Source organism: Martes martes, assembly GCF_963455335.1.
Source record: "Martes martes genome assembly, chromosome: 3".
NCBI lineage: Eukaryota > Metazoa > Chordata > Mammalia > Carnivora > Mustelidae > Martes > Martes martes.
The window spans coordinates 74605728-74624747 of record NC_137890.1 but is presented as its reverse complement, the minus strand read 5'-3'; the positions used below and the strand labels follow the sequence as shown (position 1 = coordinate 74624747).

Genomic DNA, 19020 nt, shown 5'->3' with positions numbered 1-19020 from the left:
TGTGGATACAGCAGAGGGGAGGCACCTACCTGAAGGAGCCTACTGCGAAGTTGCTATGGACAACCAGGTGCCTGATTGAAACACTTAGGGGTCTACCCCTATGGGGGACATTCCTGGCTTAAAAGTGTTCAAGGGGTGAAGCGGGGTGATATCCCAGGTGTGACAGCATGACCTCAGGAACCCTGGGGTCCCAAGAAGACCAGGTGTGGCCCGAATGCTTCAGAGTTCCCAGACATCAGTTAGGGAAAATGGCTGAAAACCAAGAAGCTAGGTCCTGGCTTTCTGCTGTGGGAAGCAAGCTGGGCCCAGACTCCACATTACTTCATCCACAAAGTCTCACACATTTCGCCCTACTGGTTGCAAGAGCAGCCCAGGGACTCCCCAGCTGCCCGGCATCTACTCCGTACCCCTCGGCCTCTGGTCTTCTCAGCAGAATCCGTTCTCTTAAAAGTCAGCCGTGGCGCAACCCAGGGGTGTTCCTCAACTCTCCTCCTCGGCTTCTCCGTGGCTCTTACGTCACTGAGCCGCTGCACAATACCACGTGCCAGGTGCTGTTAGGTGTGTGGGTGGCTGAGCTGCCGGAGCCTGCAGGAGTGCAAAGCTGCTTGGGGGGGGGGCGGGGGCTTGGGGGGTGAAACAGCCCTCGCGGGCTGTGGTGGAGGCCCAGGGGCGGGGGGTGGGGTGGCGGGCAGCATCAGGAAGGCAAGTGCAGTGGAGGGGCAGAGGGGGGCGGACGGGGCCAGGAGTGGTGGTTGTGGGGAGGTGAGATCTTGCATGAGCAGGACTGGGGAGCTCTGCGGCAGCTGGCATTTGGGCTGGGCTCAGAAGCATCAGCAGCGCCAGCAGGCTGGGACCCGGCATTCCTGGAGGGGTGGCACAGCCTGCTCAGGGGCCTGGCCTTGGGAAAGCTTCGGACCGTGTCTGGGGAAAGTGAGTCACGTAGGTGATTAAGGTGCATGACAGAATCTGCTGCTTCGGGGAAAGCTCGTGCAATACGGACGGCAAACAGAAGTTTGAGTTGAGAGGAAGCTCCGAAAGCCGACGACCCGCTCACTCCCAGCGATTCTCCGTCCCTCCTCGAGATGCGGCTGTGGCATCTCCGCGTCTACGCATGAACCACAGCCCGTTTCGCACAACATGTCCTCCCCGTTCTACGCACGGTCTCTCGGGCCTGCAGCTCCCCAGTGGGGCAAGCTCATTTTTCTCATTGGCTAGATGAGAGCACAGAGGAGCTGAGATGAAATGAATTGTTCCAGGTCTTCCGGGCTGGTGAGTGGCAAGCACTAGACCTTGGGCTGGTTGGGTCTGCCCACAGTGCCCCACTGGGGGCCTCCCCCTCAATTAGCATCGCATGCGCCCCAGCACACGTCAGTGCTTCTGTCTCAAAGCGGCAGGAAAGGGAGAGCGGAGGTCCGGCCAGTGTGCCCAGGGCCCATCACGTGGGCACAGCTGTCCCAGATGAGTGATGGCCACCAGCTGATCCGGGGCTCTCTAAACAACCAGCAGGTGCACAGTCCAACTGACAGCAGCCGGGAGCCTGTATCCAAGCATCCTGTGATGCTTCCCCTGACCACCTCTCTCAGCCCCCTTCCCCCGCATGGCCTCCGTCCACCTGGCTTTTTGTTCCTTCCTGGCATGCATCACCACTAGAAAGTAAGTGATTTCTTCCTTGTATTGTTTATGCTTCCCCTCTCTAGAAGGTAAGCTACGAGATGGCTGGAGACTCTGTCTTGGTAACTGATGGATTCTGAACTCCTAGCACCGTGCCTGGCCCGGAAGCAGATGCTAACGAAATCTTTGTCGGGTGAAAGGAAAAACCAAAGCATCAGTATTTTGTGTATTGTGCCTGCCTAATATTCATTGAAGTAGTAAAGATAACGAATGAAGAGCCATCCCCCTCTCCTGAGTGTCTACACTGCCGATGGGGAGAAAGGCCGGGCCGTCATTTACAATGACAAATGGAGTCGTGAGGTCCCTGCCAGGGAAGCATTCAAGCAGAGGCTAGATGACCATGGTAGAGAAGCGATTCCCGCATCAGAAAAACATGGATAAGGACCTCACAGCTAAGGTTCAATGATTTGGGGTCAGTGGGGGAGGAGAATATCTAGGGTATGGGGACTTGCATGACACAAGGTCATCACATCCTTTCGAATGAATGACTCCCAGGTGAGAGGAGACGAGCACTAATTTTCTTCAAGCATCCCCTAACTCTCCACAGGGTGAGTTTTGCTGCCGTGAGCACCCACAGCTCCACACGGCGCTCGTCTTCGTCAGCACAGGCTAGGACCCCAGGAGCAGGAGGAGCGCCCGTGCCGTCAAGAGGGTAGGCGATACCCAGAGGCTTGCTTCCCCCATCGGGGAAGGAAAGGGGCACAGGAGGGAGGGGGCAGATCTGCAAACCTGTTCTGGGGTGTCGCTTCCCTGGGAGGGTCTCGGGCATGAGTATGGGACTCAGCACTTCCTGTGACCTTGGACATTCTTGTAGGGCTGTGGGTGAGAGAAGACTTCCTAATAAAATCTTGGAGCAGTAAGGATGTCCTTTATCTATCTATCTATCTATCTATCTATCTATTTATTTTTATTTTTTATTTATTTATTTTTTATTATTTTATTATTTTTTATGTGTTTTTTTAAAAAGATTTTTATTTATTTATTTGACAGAGATCACAAGTCGGCAGAGAGAGAGAGAGAGAGAGGAGGAAGCAGGCTCCCTGCTTAACAGGGAGCCCGACTCGGGGCTCGATCCCAGGACCCTGGGATCCTGACCTGAGCCGAAGGCAGGGGCTTTAACCCACTGAGCCACCCGGGTGCCCAAATAACCACATTTTTCGAAAGATTTTCTTCTATGAATTTTAGAGAAAGAGAGAGAGGATGTGCACGTGCATGAGTTGGAGGAGGGGCAGAGGCAGAGGGAGAGGAACAGACACCTAAACAGACCCCATGCTGAGCAGGGAGCCCCACATAAGGCTTGATCTCACCACCCTGAGATCATGACCTGAGCCCAAACCAAGAGTTGGATGCTTCATCAACTGAGCCACCCAGCTGCCCCATACGACACATTGTTTAAAAACAGAAACTCTTGTAACAAGAGTCTTTTCACACATGGCTCCAGTCAGCTGGGCATTTCTTTACATTCAGCTGAAATAAATGCCTTTCTTAGAAGCTGACAATGAGCTTACCACAGATCAAATGTTTCTTCTCCGTTTTCAATTAATTTCGGACATCCGCATTTTCCAATGATACCCAGCCCTCATATGTGAAACCTCTATTGACAGTGGGATGGGGAGGTCCCCCACCCCTTTCTAGCAACTGTAAGTTACTGCTCAACTCACTCCCGAAAGCACAAGATCCCAAACCTTGCCACATCATGTTTATAGACACAAACTCCTCAGGCTAAGAAATGTCCCTTTCACATTCCAATCACCCTTAGCACTGGTATTGTTCTTTGTATTTTATTTCTATTTAAAAAAAAAAAAACATTGTAGTATGATTAACATACTATGTTCTATTAGTTTCAGGTGTACAACAGAGTGACTTGATGATTCCGTCCATGACTTGGTGCTTACCGTGATAAACGCAGTCACCATCTGTCACCACACTGCATCGGTACAGTATTATTGACCATATTCCCTAGGCTGTACTTTACATTTCTGTAACTCATGTATTTTGTGACTGAAAAGATTTCCCCTCTTTTTCCCCTTTATCTATTTTGCCCATTCTCCTACCCATTTTCCCTTGGACAACCACCAGGTTGTCCTCTGCATGTAAGAGTCGGTTTGGTTTTTGTTTTTCAGATTCCACATAGAACTGAAATCCTACAGTTCTATCATTTGTATGGTACAGTCACTCCTCGTAGACTTCACATGTCTTGTCTTTTAAAATCTGCTCCACGTGGGGATGGAGAAATCACCAAACAGACACACACTACACTTAGAGGGAAAGGCAGGGACGAAGGACGCCGTGTGTTACGGGGGATTATTTCTTGGTAGAAGGAACGTGCCTTCCTTTTGTCATGTTTACATCATTATTTACTAAAAAAACATAGTCTGCAGAAAGCCTAAAGAACTCATCTCTTTATGACCTAACTTGTTAGCAATAAAGGAGGATATTTAAGATATGACTTTAGTATTTGACAATATGCCCATTAGAATAGTTGAAACGTAGACGACCCGGGAAAACGAAAGCATGTAAAGGTGTCCCATGGACCCAGACATTTCTCTCGTGGTCTCTGCTTTTCAAGGCATGCTTCTAAAAGGGAAACCTAGCACAGATAATGAAAATAGCTCATTTGGGGGCTTCCCATGATCTTTGTTCTTTCAGGAACTTTCCTTTGTAATAAAGTGTTTCTTGCATAAAAAACTTTTAAAAGATGGGAACCACTCTTATGTTCTGCCGACAGACACAGAAGGCCATGTTGTAGGATTCCAGGCCCGTGAACACCCAAGCCGAAGTAAAGTGGCAGAGACAGAGAGAAGAGCAGTGGTTGCAGGGCCTGGGGGAGGGACTGAGCAGTGAGCGATGAGGGGCACAGGTGTCTCTGTGATGGAAATGTTGTAGAAGGAAAGGGTTGTGCAGCACTCTGAATGGACCTAAGGAGACCTCCATATCCCCCTGAAAAGGATGCGAGTAAAATTTTATGTAAATTCAAATTCTACTTTATTCATAAATAAGATCTCTTAAGTAATTATATACATATGTACAAAACAGAAGTATGACAAACAAAGCAATGAGGGGGGAGGGGAAGACATGCTTTGGCGCTGCAGCCAGCACGAGCTGCTGCTCGGGGGCCGAGCCTGGTTGCTCCACGGAGGCGGGTGCTGGTTGGGGCTCTTCAGGAACCCCAGGAGCAGGGGCAGAACCCTGCTGGTCCTCTAGGTCAGGCAAAAGGCCCGATGGCTCTTCCATCTGAGAGTAGTGAACGATGGCCCGGACGACCACCTGCCCTGGCCCCAACGGGGCAGGTGGTGTCCCTGCTCGTCCTGACCCGTGGTGAGCCGCCGCAGCAGGGATGGCGGGGGCCAGCTCAGGCCCCAGGGTTGCAGCGGTTGCCAGAGTGGCTGCTGGGACGAGTTGAGGCACCTCCTGACCTTGCTGTGGGGCTGGTGCTGTAGCTCCAAGAAGAGAAAGCATCATCAGCTTGATTGACTTCCCTTTTGCCTTGCCCTCTTGCCACCGCCCAGCGTGGTCTGCGTTCCAGACCCAGTCCCTGGACGGTCTCCCCAACGGAAGCCCATGGGACAGGGATCTGAGACGACTCACTCCTCTCGGCCCAACGACAATCTACGGAGGTTTCCGCAGGGGGGCCCGCCCTGTCTCCGCCTCAGGCCCACATCAGTCACCCCCAGTCCTCCTCACCCCCAGCCTCTGCCTCCGTGGCCTCAACGTGTTGCCCTTCCGATAGCAGAAGCCGGGCACGGCGCTCCAGGTCCGAGCCCGGCACGTTGACCTGCAGGTATGCCAGCAGCGCATGTAAGCTGGGAGACTCTGGAGGCTGCACAAAATCCCCTGGGTATTTTTCTAGCCACGTTGACAGGATGACATAGACGGCCCTGGGGACAGACATGGAGGCAGAGAAGTCAGAGCACAGGGCACCCATCCAAACCAATATCCCAGGGAACCCCTGTGGGAACCTGGGCCCCTGGGCTTCCAGCTGCTGTCAGAGGCCAGTCGTACTCCTTGTCCACCTGCGCTCTGGCAGTCCGGCCCGAGACAGGCCTGCTCCCAGACGGCAGGCTGGCCCAAAGCCGCTAGGAGTGGGAGTCCTTGGTCAATGGTGTGAGCATTTCTGTACTTCTTAGGGGAGCTGGACACACTCCTCAGCCTGTCTCCTTGCCCACTTGCCACTCGAATTCAACTGCATGTGCCCAGGGAGGGGTGGTGTCCGGCCTCTTCATGACCCTCCCAGCACTCACCACTGCTCCGTGAAGATCCAACCGAGGAGGAAACAAAGGGACTCTGTCTCTAGCGGGCCTTCCCGGGACCCTCCGCATACCTCAAACGTCACCTCCTCTGCCCATTCACCAGGTGCCATGAGTGGCTCTGCTGCCCCTGACACTCCCCTCGCACAGGGTGTGGGATGTCTGCTCCCTGAGCTCTCACTGGGTCGCCACTCTCCCCGAGCCCCCTCTGAGCACCCAGTGTGCAGGTTCCAACAGACCGCTGTGGGATGGTTCCTAAATCCTCCATTGTGGGTCCCAGCATTGGGGTAGAGAGAGGGCTGGGAGGGGGCAGGGATGGAGCATGACCCTCTTAGGGGGTTGAAGCTGTCCTCCATGCCCCTCTGCTCTCCCACAGTGCTCGCACATGAACCACATCTCCCCAGGACACCTTCCCAGTTTCCAGAACTCACAGTACCCTCGCTCCCCGGGGGGAGAGGGGAGGCCCTCCTGGAGCAGCCAAAGCTCACTCACGTGTTCTGCTGCTCCTGGGGTCCGCCGACCTCAGCATACGTAGAGTCAATGCAGCCGTATCTAGAGGAGGCCAGGGGGCATCACATGAGATGTCTGTGGATGTGAGCTCTCCTCGTCTGCCCCCCCCCCCCGACTAGCCTGCAGGCCTGGGGTGCTGTCTGTTCTGTGCAGGGATCACATTCAGCTCCTAGATAATCGCCTCCACGGACGGGGGCTTCCTGAAGCCTTGCTGAATGAAAGGGCCCCAACCAGCCCATCCCAGACATCTGAGTGGGCCTGGCCCCCTGCTCACACCCAGGGATCCCTGCTCTGGATTCACCCAGACACAGACCCCCGAAGGAGTCTCAGATCTCCCTTTCAAGGGCAAAAGAGCCCAGCTCAAGACCATAGTGAGAGTCAGGGCTGAGGCAGAGGCTTCATCATGAGGGGCACGAGAAGGTTCAAATAGCATGCCCACAGGCCCTGCAGCAGACTTTTCCACCGGCGCGGGCGCCCAGGTGTCCTTTCCCTACAAGACCCCACTGAGTCCCTATAATAACTCTGGCCCAGGTAGGAGCAAAGGGAAGCTTGGGGAAGCTTGGGGACATGCCAAAGTCTCACAACCCGGCATTGGCCAAATCACACGGAGCCGTTAGGGGCAGGGTAGGGTGCTCACCTTGCGAAGAGGACGTCGAGTACCTGTTGGGTGCTGGCGAAGGTGCGGTATGTGTCTAGAAAGAGGTGGACATAGTATGGATCTTGTCTTATGACGGCAGGCACCAGCTGATCTATTGCGGCCTCCAGCCTGTGGGCCCGGTTGGCCCACAGCACCGAGGTCCTCTTCCTCTTCTTGGTTGAACCGTTTTTCCCCTGAGGTGAATCAGAGGAGGCATGAGTCAGTGCCGTGGCCACCAGGAGGGCTGGGGGCTGGAGGGCAGAAGGAACCCCCAGATCTCAGTGACTTATGCAAGAGGTGGGACAAGAGAGCCCACAGCCCGAAAAAGAATCAGGTGACTCAGTGTTTCATGGGGTTAATCCTAAGGCTCTTGGTTTGGGTTCAGGTCATGGTCTCCGTGTGCTGAGACTGCGCTCCTCGCAGGGCTGTGTCCATAGGGCAGTGTCTGCTTGAGGATTCTGTCTCTCCCTCTGCTTCTCCCCACTCTCCCCCTGCCTCTCTCTCAAATCCATCAATCGACCAATCAATTAAGAAACCTTTAAGGAAAAGAGAAAATGTTCTTGGTATCCATACAAAGAATTGAAAGAAAGGATGTCTGAACTTGCTAGTATCTCAGGTCCCTTTGTGAGCGGAGTACTGATAGCACCTCCCGGCACGAATGGCATGGATCCTGTGATTTCTGATAACATATCCCGTTCTTTCTATTTCTTCTAAAGACTTTTTATTTGTTTATTTGACAGAGAGAGACGTCCCAAGGAGGCAGAGAGGCAGCCAGACAGAGAGGGGGAAGCAGGCTCCCCGCTGAGCAGAGAACCCGACGTGGGCCTCGATCCCAGGACCCTGAGATCATGACCTGAGCTGAAGGCAGAGGCTTCACCCACTGAGCCCCACCCCCCCCCCCGGCACCCAACATATCCCATTCGTGAGACGAGAACGCAGAGATGTTTTAGGTGAGAGGGCTTAGGATATGAGGGCATGCAGGCTGTAGGATGCAGCCCTGCGCATTGGCAACACAAGGGGATTACATCCAGTCCCGCACCAGTGAAGGGCTCGATGGCTGTGATAGATGACTGGCCTTCGGGACTGCTGTGCAGTGCAGTGAGGCCCCTGTTCCTGACCCTGGGGGTGGGGGGAGGGCCAAAGACGTGTTCCATCAAAACAAAAGGGCAGAGCAAGAGGCATAGTACCATGGGCCCCGTGTCCCTTTGGATCAAAGTCTCCCAACTCACTCTTGCAAAAGATCATTTGCAAGACTTGCAGAACTTGAGGAAGGACTGTTGGGCCAAGGGGGACACCTGGGAGCACGAGTTAAGAAAATGCCTAGCACAGGGCAAAAGGAGTCTAGATAAACGGGATGAGACGTGGTTTAAAGTCCCTTGAAGGATATTCCTGTAAGTATGTGGATGATGACTCTGCTCCTGTCCAAGGCGTGGGCAGGACCGGGAGGGCAAGTTTGGGGAAGAGATGGGATGCAGATGCATGGCAGTACAGGACTCCAGGAGCCCAGGCTGGCTTCTGGGAAGTGGGGCCCTTGGTGCTGCATCGGCGCCCTGGGGGTCGGGTCTCCCCAGCACCCGCACTCACCCTGAGCCAGCGACAGACTCTGTTGGCATCGTGGGGCTTCTTGTCCTTCGAGGAAAGAGAGCAGGGGATCTCCTCATTCACCTCCTGCACCATGTCCTCTGTAGCGTTCTGTGAAGACAGTGCCCGGCAGCCAGGCAGGAGGCCTTAGAGCCCTGTCTGGAGGCCTTTGCCGGTCTTCAGACCCAGGGCGCGCTCCATTCCACACACACCACAGCCCGGTATGCAGACCCCTCCGCCAAGGAGAGCAACGTGGCACAGCGTCAGGGCCTCGGATGTGCTCTGGCACAGGTAAGAGGCACCTCAGGAATCCCCTTTCCACGCGGCCCACCACGACATTGGTGTGAACCGGGAGGGATCACCAGGGTATCCACGGTGCTCACCCCCCTCCAGCCCATGGGCGGGAACCCCCACGTATCCCTCTTCCCCTCCAACTCCAGAGGAAGGGATGGGGCTTCCCTAGGACGGTTCAGAGGGGTGGGTGTCGCCCAGTCTGCTCAGTAGTAAGTACCTTATGGCGTCTCCCTCGACATGCCCTGAGGCACTGTGGGCGAGGCTTGAGCCAATGCCGGCAGCATGGGAACCAGCCATTTTCCTGGGGCTTCTGGTACCCAGAGCCCCGGGGAGTAGGCAGACAGCAGGAAAACATTTTTCCGTGTCAGTTGTCTCTAGCCAAATAACCCTGATACCGGACTAGGCTAGAATGTGGGTGCCTGGTTGCAGGGGTTCCAAGTTCTCTGGGGGTCTGTGATCAAGGGAGTGACATCACTGCCTGAGGTCCCCTACCGGGGTCCACTCCTGGCTGGACACCTACACAAACGGTGCTGCGGTCTGCCATCGCCTCATCCCCCTTCTGCGTGCAAGGCCACAGCTGTACACAGTGACACCAACACACCCCTCTCCACAGGCCCCCAGGGCAGGTCTGGGAGCAGCCAGGGCCCCAGCTTGCAAACACACCTGGCGTCAGGCGCACCTCTCTATTCTTACCTGGGTTTGACCCTAGAGAAGCCATTGTGCCTGGCAGGGATGCTCTTCTCTGTAAAATATGGATGATTCTAGCAAGTCTTTCTACCAGATGTCCACAGGCATAGGTTGGATAATAGCTATGATGTTAGAGGGAGTGGTGTCACATGCAGGAAATACCTCCAACCCCATTTCCTCCCTCCTCGCAGCTTCTTTGAATCTGCTACGAATCAGATCCCACCCCACAGTCCCTACTGGGGCGTGTGTGTTTGTGTGCACGAGCACACTCGCTCCTGTGTGCACACATGGGTTCATCAGTGCTCACATTCTGGAGTCCCAGAAGACGACAGCCCCACCTACCGAGGGCTGGGTAATAGCTTCCCACGATCTTAGGCTTCGAATTTTCAATGCAAACCCTAAAGAAGGGACAGGCGTCTTGGCCCTGGATGGTCAGAATGTACCCTTGCCCCTAGAGACCGCCTGTCCTGGGATGCAGGCCATTACCTCCTTTCCACAGGGTGTGATGGAGATAGGGGTCCATCCAGTGGGTCGCCATGACCTGGGATCCTCCTCAGACAAGAACACGGGGAGATGTCTCCTATCTAGGATATCAACGAGCACCCTCAGCCCGATAACCTTTCCATGTCGACAGCCACTTCCTTCTAGACAACCTTTTCCGGAGCCCCCAGTGAATGGCTAGGTGCATCCAGGACCCCAACTTTGAGGACACTCAAAGAGCTGGCTTCATGCCTGCTAAGCCTCCCTACCGGCCCGATGCTGGGCAAGGCCCGGACCCTGCAGGGATCTTCACAGTCTCCCCTCAGGGGCTCCATTGGTTCCCCAGCGCCTCTGTATACATGCTTGTGTGACCCCTCTCCCCTGAGTGTGGTCTGGACTTCGTGATTCACTTCCATGTCCCAGAACGTGGCAACATGACCCAAAGGCCCTTCTGAGATTTAGTTAGAAAAGCTCCCTGCCCAGCCTCATGTTGACTCTCACCCACGTTCTCTCTCACATCCTCACACCGGAGCACGAGCCCCTAGGTTGAACCATGACACAGACATACGCGCGTGGCCTAGCCCTGTGGGTCCCCGGCAGACAGAAGAACTCAGGTCTTTGCGATGGGCTGTATCTGGCCCATGCCCCTAAGTGAGCTCAGGTTCTCGGTGAAGCAGGTCCTCCCTTGGTGTTGTCAGCAGCCCCAACGTAAGGAGAGACTCTGGAAGGAGCCCCCAGCTGGGCACTGCTGGATTCCTGATCCCCTGAGACCACGAGGCAGCGCTTGTGGGTTCAGCCACTGCGTGTGGGGAAGTGTGGTCACACAGCACTGGGAGAAGGGCACTGACACTGTCCAGCTTCCCGGGCCCTGGCCCCCCTCCCCTCCCTCTCTGCTCCTTCCTCAGCTTCCTCTGGCCACCCTGGCCCCCTTTCTAACCTCCGCTCTGGGAACATCAAATGTGGCCTCCAATCCTCTGCTCCGTGGTGCCCTCTGCCAGGCGGAATGCACTCGGATTTGTGCAGGGCTGTCTCTTTTTCCTCCCGCAGGAGTTCTCAATGTCCTCTCAGCATCGCCTTGTCATACCCCTCGCCTGGTGGAGTTCGGGACTTAGTTGCAGTCCCTTGCTCTTTTCCTGGGGAGCAATCGCTCTTTCCATTCGCATTTTGGTTTCTCGTTTGTCCATCTTCTCCTCTAGACCCTGAGCTCTTACAAGGAGAAGCCGGTTGGCTGATAAGTACTGGCACCATCTGGGTGTGCAGTGCCCAGTGGCTGAATGAACGGGAGACAGGATCCATGCCAGCACAGACCAGCTCCGTTGTTTGAGCCTCACTGATTTTAGTCCTGTGTAAGCCTTTTGTTTTGTTTTTTAAGTTAACTGTGCCTGATGTCGGCCTCGAACTCATAATCCTGAGTTCAAGGATCCTAGTGACTGAGGAAGCCAGGTGCCTCTCTGGTCATTTTTAAAGGTTTTAGGCTGATCACTATTGAAGTGAACTCGGTGATTTCAACATGTTGTCCGGAGGTATATTACATTATGCTGAATGACCAAGTAACTCCCCACATTTTGGTAGCATGGCACCCCAGAGGTGCCCCCATGACAGTGCTGAGTGGATCTGCAGATTGGAGACTGAAATCCTTTATGTGGTCTTTCACAGGAGCCCAGAGTCCCTCCACCATCCGCCTTCTCTCTCCCTGGGACGTCACGCACCTCTGACGCCGTCAGCACAAGACGAATGATGACAAGGAAATACACACAGGAGGGGGTTTCCAGCCAGGTCTTGAAGGCCTAAATGTACACTTTGACGCTCGATCTTTTATGTACTTTTTTAGGATTTTATTTCTTTATTAGAGGAAAAGGAGCACAAGCAGGAGGGGAGGGGCCGAGGGACGAGAACCAGAGAGATGCTGAGCTGAGGAGGACGGGGCGAGGGTGATGTAGACCTGTGCAGGGAACAGTGTGGGCCACACAGAGCAAGCCTCCATCCACTGGTAGGCCGGGAGTAAGGAGTACACTCAGATCCCTGTGCCCATGACCTGCCATCAGGGGAGACCCTCTAGGGATTGCTTCCTGGACTCAGAGAACATTGAGCGGTGGGGAAATTTTCCTTTATTTAGGAGGGACGTGAAAAGTCAATCATGGGGATGATCCTTTCTCTTCTTGGACCTCCAGCCCCAGCCCCAGAAGAAGATCCTGAACCACCTCCAGAGCTACCTACCACTGTGGTGCCTGCGGCAGCTTCAGAGCCCGAGTGGCCTGGGTGGGAACAAGTTGTGCAGGTGATATGGCTGTGGATACAGCAGAGGGGAGGCACCTACCTGAAGGAGCCTACTGCGAAGTTGCTATGGACAACCAGGTGCCTGATTGAAACACTTAGGGGTCTACCCCTATGGGGGACATTCCTGGCTTAAAAGTGTTCAAGGGGTGAAGCGGGGTGATATCCCAGGTGTGACAGCATGACCTCAGGAACCCTGGGGTCCCAAGAAGACCAGGTGTGGCCCGAATGCTTCAGAGTTCCCAGACATCAGTTAGGGAAAATGGCTGAAAACCAAGAAGCTAGGTCCTGGCTTTCTGCTGTGGGAAGCAAGCTGGGCCCAGACTCCACATTACTTCATCCACAAAGTCTCACACATTTCGCCCTACTGGTTGCAAGAGCAGCCCAGGGACTCCCCAGCTGCCCGGCATCTACTCCGTACCCCTCGGCCTCTGGTCTTCTCAGCAGAATCCGTTCTCTTAAAAGTCAGCCGTGGCGCAACCCAGGGGTGTTCCTCAACTCTCCTCCTCGGCTTCTCCGTGGCTCTTACGTCACTGAGCCGCTGCACAATACCACGTGCCAGGTGCTGTTAGGTGTGTGGGTGGCTGAGCTGCCGGAGCCTGCAGGAGTGCAAAGCTGCTTGGGGGGGGGGCGGGGGCTTGGGGGGTGAAACAGCCCTCGCGGGCTGTGGTGGAGGCCCAGGGGCGGGGGGTGGGGTGGCGGGCAGCATCAGGAAGGCAAGTGCAGTGGAGGGGCAGAGGGGGGCGGACGGGGCCAGGAGTGGTGGTTGTGGGGAGGTGAGATCTTGCATGAGCAGGACTGGGGAGCTCTGCGGCAGCTGGCATTTGGGCTGGGCTCAGAAGCATCAGCAGCGCCAGCAGGCTGGGACCCGGCATTCCTGGAGGGGTGGCACAGCCTGCTCAGGGGCCTGGCCTTGGGAAAGCTTCGGACCGTGTCTGGGGAAAGTGAGTCACGTAGGTGATTAAGGTGCATGACAGAATCTGCTGCTTCGGGGAAAGCTCGTGCAATACGGACGGCAAACAGAAGTTTGAGTTGAGAGGAAGCTCCGAAAGCCGACGACCCGCTCACTCCCAGCGATTCTCCGTCCCTCCTCGAGATGCGGCTGTGGCATCTCCGCGTCTACGCATGAACCACAGCCCGTTTCGCACAACATGTCCTCCCCGTTCTACGCACGGTCTCTCGGGCCTGCAGCTCCCCAGTGGGGCAAGCTCATTTTTCTCATTGGCTAGATGAGAGCACAGAGGAGCTGAGATGAAATGAATTGTTCCAGGTCTTCCGGGCTGGTGAGTGGCAAGCACTAGACCTTGGGCTGGTTGGGTCTGCCCACAGTGCCCCACTGGGGGCCTCCCCCTCAATTAGCATCGCATGCGCCCCAGCACACGTCAGTGCTTCTGTCTCAAAGCGGCAGGAAAGGGAGAGCGGAGGTCCGGCCAGTGTGCCCAGGGCCCATCACGTGGGCACAGCTGTCCCAGATGAGTGATGGCCACCAGCTGATCCGGGGCTCTCTAAACAACCAGCAGGTGCACAGTCCAACTGACAGCAGCCGGGAGCCTGTATCCAAGCATCCTGTGATGCTTCCCCTGACCACCTCTCTCAGCCCCCTTCCCCCGCATGGCCTCCGTCCACCTGGCTTTTTGTTCCTTCCTGGCATGCATCACCACTAGAAAGTAAGTGATTTCTTCCTTGTATTGTTTATGCTTCCCCTCTCTAGAAGGTAAGCTACGAGATGGCTGGAGACTCTGTCTTGGTAACTGATGGATTCTGAACTCCTAGCACCGTGCCTGGCCCGGAAGCAGATGCTAACGAAATCTTTGTCGGGTGAAAGGAAAAACCAAAGCATCAGTATTTTGTGTATTGTGCCTGCCTAATATTCATTGAAGTAGTAAAGATAACGAATGAAGAGCCATCCCCCTCTCCTGAGTGTCTACACTGCCGATGGGGAGAAAGGCCGGGCCGTCATTTACAATGACAAATGGAGTCGTGAGGTCCCTGCCAGGGAAGCATTCAAGCAGAGGCTAGATGACCATGGTAGAGAAGCGATTCCCGCATCAGAAAAACATGGATAAGGACCTCACAGCTAAGGTTCAATGATTTGGGGTCAGTGGGGGAGGAGAATATCTAGGGTATGGGGACTTGCATGACACAAGGTCATCACATCCTTTCGAATGAATGACTCCCAGGTGAGAGGAGACGAGCACTAATTTTCTTCAAGCATCCCCTAACTCTCCACAGGGTGAGTTTTGCTGCCGTGAGCACCCACAGCTCCACACGGCGCTCGTCTTCGTCAGCACAGGCTAGGACCCCAGGAGCAGGAGGAGAGCCCGTGCCGTCAAGAGGGTAGGCGATACCCAGAGGCTTGCTTCCCCCATCGGGGAAGGAAAGGGGCACAGGAGGGAGGGGGCAGATCTGCAAACCTGTTCTGGGGTGTCGCTTCCCTGGGAGGGTCTCGGGCATGAGTATGGGACTCAGCACTTCCTGTGACCTTGGACATTCTTGTAGGGCTGTGGGTGAGAGAAGACTTCCTAATAAAATCTTGGAGCAGTAAGGATGTCCTTTATCTATCTATCTATCTATCTATCTATTTATTTTTATTTTTTATTTATTTATTTTTTATTATTTTATTATTTTTTATGTGTTTTTTAAAAAAGATTTTTATTTATTTATTTGACAGAGATCACAAGTCGGCAGAGAGAGAGAGAGAGAGGAGGAAGCAGGCTCCCTGCTTAACAGGGAGCCCGACTCGGGGCTCGATCCCAGGACCCTGGGATCCTGACCTGAGCTGAAGACAAAGGCTTTAACCCACTGAGCCACCCAAGCATCCCGGATGTCCTTTATTTTTAACAGCTTCTACCTACGTCAGAGTCTGAGCGGTAGATGTTTCCAGCATGACCTCTCTTCAACGAGTGGTTAGTTTGGGGGCAATTCAAGAATGGTCGTTGCTGCATTCACCCTTGAAACTGAGAACTTTTGAGGAATAAGGTAAGGACTGATAGAAGTTTGCAAAACAGCCCAACTTGAAAGCATGATGTGCACTGAGTGACTACAGTTCCGACAGAAATCTCTGAGAGCTCTGCACGCAGCCATGCTTCTCCTGGCTGGAGGCATGCCTTCTGCTGTGTGCGCGGAGGCGCTCAGTCTTCCAGGGCTTGTCTTTTACTCCCTCGTGTTTCATTTCAGCACCTCTTACCTTGGGTGCTTTCCAGCCAGTAGGCACTGTGCCTATGTGTTCAAGTATACTTCTAAAGAGCTTTCGTGTTGCCATAGAAATTAATTGCTAGCATAGTTCAAGGGAGTAGATTTACATTGTAAAATGGCAAGGGCTTTCTAATAAGAACCCTGAGGAGTTGAAACCTTTCCTCCAGCAGGCAGGGGAGAGAGATTTCAGAGAAGGAGCTCGTTTCATGACTCCCTTGCCAGTTTCTGGGTGGCAGTTCACTCTGCCGTGTAAGCTACAGGTTTTATCACTGGATATGGACCAGTGGAAGAAGGCGTCAATTACGAAGATGAAATCAGGCGTTATAAAGAGGTGATCTAGAGCCTGGGTGTCCCGCACACGGTAGGCGCTACGTGGACTCCAATCTAAATGGCCACATGGGAGAGAGAACTACAGATCACTGGAATGAATGGGTCTGAGGCCTCCACATGTGTTTAAGGCAACCTGGAAACTGTATACTTCAGATGCAGCTTTAATACCCTACTCTTTCTTTTCTTTCTTTCTTTTTTTTTTTTTGACAGAGAGAGAGGGATCACAAGTAGGCAGAGGGGCAGACAGAGAGAGGGGAAATCAGGCTCCCCACTGAGCAGAGAGCCCAATGTGGACCCTGAGATTTTGACCTGAGAGGAAGGCAGAGGCTCAACCCACTGAGCCACCCAGGTGCCCCACCCTACTCTCACTTTTTAAATGTTGATTTAAAATACTCCTTCCTTATATACAATGCCAAGGTAACTGCAACTCCATTTAAGCTTTCAAATTCCCAATTAGTTAGGTCTGAATTAATGGGACTTCGATGTACTATCACATGGGTGCTTTAAGCAGGATGAACAGCCTGGAGTGCTCTTAGCAGCTGAAATGCAGGTTTGTTAACTTCAAATTTAAACCATCCACTTAGCTCAGGCTTCAAACACTTGAGGGATCATAAAGCCACAGCCTGTTTCACTGTACAGAAGAATGGAAACCAAGTCTGGAAGTTACATACAGAATAGCATCTGCAGACTGCATTGTCTTTTTCGTGAGAAAGGGCTGTAGCTAGTTTGGAGTGTGAGGACTCCAACCTGCTCACATGGCACGGTATCTTGAGAGAACAAACCCTCTAAATCCTCTGGATTCCCTTCTTTCCACCCATAAGGCCTCCTTAAGGCAGCACCAGAGAACTCGTTTCGCTGACCGGCTCAAAAATGAGTGGAGCGTGTAATTCCCCACACCTATGCAGGCTGTGCACAGTGACTTCCGTCCGGGGCGATAGCGTAGAGGGAAGAGCAAGCAAGTTTACTGTGGAGAAACGTGACACACATTCTATCAGGCCAGGTGGACAAGGTCAACGCCAACAGCCACAGGTCATGCTGACAGTAGACAGCCTCACTGTAACATGAGGACAATGGCACTCGACCTGCAAACCCATCACCCCAGTCTAATCAAGAGGGGGGAAAAGCAGACAGATTCCAATAGAGGGCATCCTACAACACCCCCCACCAGTGCTCGCCATTGTCAAGGTCCTCCTAAGCAAGGGAAAATGGCCCCAGCAAGAGGAGCCCAAGGAGGAACAACGAGATATAATGTGGCAGCCTGGAGGGGATTCTGGGACACACAAAGGACACCAGGCTGACATTCTCCCTCTGGAATGCCCAGGCTCTTCAGAAGGTAGAGAATCTGATATTTAATGTTCAATTTTATTTATTTTCAAAAATATTTATTTATTTGGCAGAGAGAAATATAGTGAGAGAGGGAAGGAACACTAGCACGGGGAGTGCGAGAGGGAGAAGCAGACTCCCCGCTGAGCAAGGAGCCTGACTCGGGGCTTGATCCCAGGACACTGGGATCATGATCTGAGCCAAAGGCAGACACCTAACGAATGAGCTATCCAGGTGCCCCAAATGTCCAATTTTATAAACTGCTACAGATAGCGCTAATCAAGCACCTTCCTGGCAAGTTTTTCTTCTTCCTAGTACACATCCATGACCATAAAAGTATAGTTTAACAAAACCTTTTAAAAGAGAAAAAAAAAAAATGGCTAGCCCCGGGAGGTTGGTAAAGATTTCCCTCCCCAAAAGAGGTGATGCCACTTAAGCCACGTCAGCCCGAGTAGGCACAGGTGTGGTGGCGGTTCTTAAATGAGGCAAGGAGTGGGAAGAAGTGAGGGGAGTGGTGGGCAGGAAGGGGGACCGGGGAGGGGGGCAGATAATGAAGGGGCTTTTCTGCAACCCCAAGATCCCTAAACAGGGAAATGAACAGAACAATGACCAAAGTTAGGGTTTAGGAAATTTGCCGATCAGAGTTCAGACTGAGGGGCACCTGGGTGGCTCAGCTGGTTGAGCGGCTGCCTTGGTTTGGGTCATGAGCTCAGGGTCCTCGGATCGAGTCCTGCATTGGGCCCTCCACTCAGTGGGGAGTCTGCTTCTATCCCTCCCTTGTGTTCTCTCAAATAATAATAATAATAAAATATTTAAAAAGAAAGAGTTCACACAGAGAAAGAGTGGAGGTAAGTAAGCACGTGAGAAAACCCAGAAGTCAGGGTGCAGAAGTGAGGTTAGGTGTCTTCCGTCTGGACTGCAGGAGCCGCAGCGCTGGGGCCTGAGCAGCCCTCAGAACTGCAAGGTGGCATCCGAAGGGACTTACAGCGCTGAGGGTGCTTAGGTCAAAGCCATGTAAAGGCAAATGAGGCCTGCAGAGCTTCACCCTCACAGGGAGGGTGATTCTCTCAAAAGTGGGGAGTACGGGCCAGAGAAAGCTGGTTGGGCAGTGCTCCAGCTATGCCTCCCAATATGAGGCACCATGGCCACGCACCAAAGGGCTACAGGCGTGTGTGTGGAAAGACCTGAGGGTGTGGGTAGCCTGCTGGAGTCACAGGGGGCAGATGGCACCCTGGAGCCACCCAGAAGATGGCTGAGGGATTGGACCATATAGGCCTTGGTCGGAACTTAAATTTGCTAGGAAATCAGGAACACCTTTCTTCAATTAAAAATTTGTTTTCTTTAAAGCACAGAATGACCAAAGCCCTCGGAGGACCAGGCAGCACAAGGTCAGGCCTGCCTGGCCTGCTCAGTGCTGTGCGGGTGAAGCTCTGAAGAGGGCTCGTCACAAGGAGACATTTCTTTTTTCCTTTCTTTTTACCATGTCTGTGTGAGAAGGTGGATGTTAGCCGAACGTCCTGTGGTGACCATTTCACAATGTGTATAAATCAGACTATCATGCTGTATGCCTCACACTTATAGTGATGTGTGTCAATTATTTCTCGATAAAACTGGAAAATAGGCATAGAAAAAGACTGGCAGGAAATCCACCAAAAATAAAAAATTAAAAAAACAAACAAACCAACAACTCTACTTTATATCAGCCCATATACCCAAGATATTAGCAGTTTGACACGTGGCTTGTCGCATTTCCAGTATTCAGTGACCACACATATTGGACAACATGGTCTG

General features: G+C 53.3%; 1 long non-coding RNA gene across 1 annotated transcript; it reads left to right on the top strand.

Annotated features, from left to right (window-relative positions):
- The first annotated feature begins 8894 nt into the window (after positions 1-8894).
- On the top strand, positions 8895-11904 carry LOC308340193. Its single transcript, XR_013966587.1, has 3 exons — positions 8895-8937; positions 11304-11453; positions 11764-11904. It is a non-coding gene; the product is annotated as an uncharacterized lncRNA (long non-coding RNA).
- Positions 11905-19020: the final 7116 nt, after the last annotated feature.